The sequence below is a fragment of the Halyomorpha halys genome, unplaced genomic scaffold, assembly GCF_000696795.3.
Source record: "Halyomorpha halys isolate HHAL.00 unplaced genomic scaffold, Hhal_1.1 Scaffold357.1, whole genome shotgun sequence".
Lineage (NCBI taxonomy): Eukaryota > Metazoa > Arthropoda > Insecta > Hemiptera > Pentatomidae > Halyomorpha > Halyomorpha halys.
The window spans coordinates 602,142-606,644 of NW_027113955.1; the positions used below are offsets into that span (position 1 = coordinate 602,142).

General features: G+C 30.7%; 1 protein-coding gene and 1 long non-coding RNA gene across 3 annotated transcripts in view; one reads left to right on the forward strand and one right to left on the reverse strand.

Moving 5' to 3' along the window:
• Positions 1-4,503, reverse strand: part of LOC136796724 (uncharacterized) — an 887,913-nt gene that overhangs the window by 589,543 nt on the left and 293,867 nt on the right. The window lies entirely within an intron of this gene.
• LOC106681672 (uncharacterized) overlaps positions 1-4,503 on the forward strand; it is a 68,345-nt gene that overhangs the window by 50,369 nt on the left and 13,473 nt on the right. Inside the window, exon 7 of the long non-coding RNA XR_001343288.3 lies at positions 1,236-1,335. This is a non-coding gene — a long non-coding RNA (uncharacterized lncRNA). The remainder of the gene's footprint in view (positions 1-1,235; positions 1,336-4,503) is intronic.

The window sequence follows — 4,503 nt, forward strand, 5'->3', positions numbered from 1 at the left end:
AAATATATACAAACAAAAGAATAGACAAGATGATCATAATCAAACTATCTACATAATCAAACTATCTTAGAGAGAGATTTTATTTTTTTATATAATCTTTTTTTTAATTTATTTTTATTCTTATGTTATTTTATTTTAGTATGAATCATAAATCATCACTATTACCTGTTGCCCACAACGTTGTGGCAGATTGTAATATCTATCAATAAATAAAGTTTTGAATTAAAAAAAAAATCATTATTAAACTATATATTGAATTTATACAAAACTGAATAAAATTAAAATGATACTTTATACATAAGCTTTTCAATTTTCTGAGACTGTTTTTGTTTTTTAAATAAATTAATCTGTATCCAAGTTAAGTCTCAAAATACATTTTGTTATTTCTTTGAATGTCCAACGTTTCGGCCAACCCGGCCATCCTCAATGACAATCTATTAAATTACAACTTTTATTACACATTAATTTTTAACAAACAACATTATTACTAATCAATTTACACCTCGTATCCAACAACTTAAAAACTGTTTGTAGGCTATTCTGCTCAGGTCATAAATTTCAAATCACCCTATAAAACAATAGGGAATCTAATTAAGTTGTAGTTGTCATTTTTCTATTAATATTTTAGAGATTAACTTAGTACTACTATCACTTTCTTATCATACAATATTTTTAAGCATCGTTGCTATCAGAACAGCTATATAATTGATTTAGTTCAAATAGTATTTCGGTCTAAATTCTGATTTCTTTTATTATTAAAATTCATATAAAAGTTAATTGTAAATTGTAACATGAAATTTTGGTCGGTTTTTCAGTTACGAAACGCCCCAACCCCAACAATAATTTTTTAATTTTAATTTTAATAAGGGTCTGTAACATAATATCATACATATATATATATATATATATAATGGCAAGAGGTTTAGAGGGATTAAAGATAGGAATAAGAACAGTTGTTTTACATTAGTTTCGGCACATTCAAATATATTTGTTCTTGGCATATGTTAACTCAACTGTATTTAATTATATCGTATTTTGTTTCATTAATAACTCATCCCAAGTAGTGAAAAAAATGTATTTTTTGTTTAATATTAAAAAAAAAAATATTTAGCAAAAATGGTGTTGTAATAAATTTGTTTACATGACGACCAAAATTTCTTCTTTAACCTAATGTATCTTATTTATCCAATTTTTAGAAAATATTTTTTGTTTAATTAATCCTAATTTGTTCTTAGATTTCCGGAGTTAAAAAAAAAAATTGTTCCTGAGTCTTATATCTTGTCGAGCGGATGGATGAAACTAACTGCTGCAAATCTGAGCTCTAAGCCTCTCAAGGTAATTTAGAAAGTACACTAACATCTTTCTTGTAAGAAACTGTTGAACTCTTCATTACATTAACTAACTTTGAAAGATGTTATTCCCTAATGAGATGTCTGGTTGATGCAAATATCAAACATTCTCTGACTTTAAGATAGCGACCTGTTCTATAGAAAGAGGAACTTGGATTAAGTTTACTTTGAAGATTTCTCTGACCTTAGATATAATCAAGGAGAAGCTGGTTGGATGCAGTCAAGAAAGAAAGAACACAGCAAGTTCCGATTGAGGAAATCAAGTCACCCTGATGAAATCCTACGATTCAGGCCGAAAGGTTGGTATAATTATGTACATAAGTCTTGTTGCAACACGAATTTTAACTAATAACAAATTCCCGGGTTCATGAAGGGTATTGGTTTTGGAACGGAAACCTCCCACTGCTCATGCGTCAGCCAGTTTGACGATAGTTTAAACTCGAACTGGAACAAGCCATTACTATTAGTATAAAAACCAAAGAGGAAAAAAAAAATTTTACCCCATTTATTAATATTTAATGAAAAATATATGTAATTAAGCAATTAACTGTCAAAATTGATGAATCTGCCAAGCATGTTAAAGGGTAATGAAAAATGGCAGCTGTTCCAGTTACGAAAAATTCATTTTGGAGTCCTTTTTAGTAATAAAAAAAAAACTCGTTATTTTCTTTAAAATGGTTCGTTTTTTATCTAGACTATACAAGGGATAAAATAAATTTCATTAAAACGTAAATATTGAAGTATTTAAGGTCCACGCCCCCTGAAATTTATATACAATATACAATATACAATATTAGAGAAAAACTTCAAAATTTCTCTTATTTTCATTCAAAGATCCATATAGTTTTTTAAAAATTATTTAAATGCATCAGCTATTGTTTTAATGTTTTAATTCGCAAAGGATAGTCTTCTAATTCTAGACTTTTAGGCTGTACATTCGGCCACATACTGAATGGGGGAAAAAGCTCGGATTTATAGCTACTATTATATTGAAATTTATAACTATTACAACATGGGAGCGTGTGGTGAAATTTGCTTAAATTTTATATTAATGAGTAATAGTAATAATGAGAACCTGATAGCTGAGTGGGCTGGGGCGAAGGTCTCAGAGCGCTTGGTTCAGAAGGTTGTGGATCACCACCTGGGCTGGTCAATATTTATTTCACGGCGTCCCCGAGAAATGAATCTTGACATCCCCACTCTGGGTCCTCAAATAGAGGACTTTAGCCAAAAAACAAAATAAAACATAGGAATGTGTGGTCTGCTTGTTATCCTGCAAAATGGAATGGAGGTCTGCTGGTATATTATATAATGATCTGAGGGAGTCGTATGCTCGGCATTCAGTTAAATGTGTTTGACGGTAAGACGCATTCCGTAAGTCCAGCATACAGGTAGAGAATCGCGGGTTATAAGATAACCGTTAGTCAGGCACATATGACCTATTCGATGGCGCGTCAAAATCACCTCTACTGTGCACACATTTCTAGTAGATAATATCCAAGGGGAGACTTTACTTCTGATTTCTCCTTATTTATTATCCGTAACATTTGTTTACAATTGCTCCCAGTTCATTTAAATTTTTTGTTTAATGAAGTCATCGACAGGCAATCCGCGATGATTCCTTCACAAATCGCCACATTTGCTGACCGATCAGCCAGTTCTATTAGGGCTCTCTAGGTTCAATAGTTCTCAAAACATAGTTTTTGAAAGAGAAACATTTTTTTCCCAAATAACAAAAAAATAATGTTTTGTAAATTTATTTTATGAAATATTTTTAAAACTGGTTGTCCGGAACAAACAACGCATGGAGAGTGAAAAACTAGCAAAGTAAGTTGGGGCAAGTGCATAAGTGGGAATTATATTGAAGTTGTGACGAAAGAGCATCTTAAACTCCTGAGCTACGGACGGCCCTGAAGAGCAACTATCATAATTTCATAAAACCATCATATTTACTTCAAAAAACCTTAAATGGTAGCTCTAAAAACAAAATAAATTTGACATAAATTCCATTTCTTGCAGGTCCTAGAACGCATGTGCTATGGTGGAAATGAACAAATTAGTCCAAAAAATTAATTATAATTATAACTGTCTTTTATCTGGCGGTTACAATCCAATATGTTGTTCAATTTACTTCAAATTTATATTTTTAATATTTAAAATTAGGAAAAACGGCTTATATGTACGATTTTTTTGTAATTCCGATCCAAAATGACGTTCGTTTTATCTCCCCGTAATCGTGATTTAACAAATGTTGTAATAATGAAAATTATATCTTATTATTCTGCTATTTATCAGTTCTTATGTTTGTTATTATTGAAATTTATTCATAATATCTATGAAATAGAAAATCGGCACCTCCTACGGATAAGAGAGCTGCTAAAACTAAGCAATTAGAAACTGCAGAAGAAGGGGGCAGCACCAATCTGCACAATGCGAGAGCTAATCTTCTTTACGTGAAAATTAATTTACACCTGAGTGATCCCAACAATTGAAGCATGCTCTATCAGCACATCCAATGTCACTCCAATTGGAAACTACACCTCAACGATCCCAACGATTGAAGCAGGCTTGATTAGGGCATGTGATGTCGCAACTATCGCATGCGTTGTACCCATTTCTTTAGATTTATTATAAAATTTAGGAGGTTTTGTATCAAAGTAATCCTACGTAAATTTTTATAGGTGTATGTATACATATCTTACCTGTAAGTCAAAAATTTAAACACAGTACTGTTAGATTTATATATAGGACGTATCGGGAATACTGTGTCCCCCTCTTTAGATACTATATTTCAACAATAATTCCTTACAAACCCTTTTAATTGATTAGTTGCATTTTTCATTATTCAATAGGAATAAGTTAAATAAACAGATTTTTTTTTTACATAATGTTATATTGAGTGAGTCTCAAGTTTTAAAAATAAAGAACAATAGAAATAAAGGGATAGTTGGTTGTTAATAATTTTTAAGATGATAGTTGACCGTGATGATTTGAACTCTTAAAATATATACAAACAAAAGGATAGACAAATGAACATAATCAAACTATCTGTATGAAAAATAAATAATAAAATAACATAATGATAAAATAATATATACAATATTTACAGAATCGACCTGAGGATCCCCGACCCCACTCTATCCCCCACGTGTGA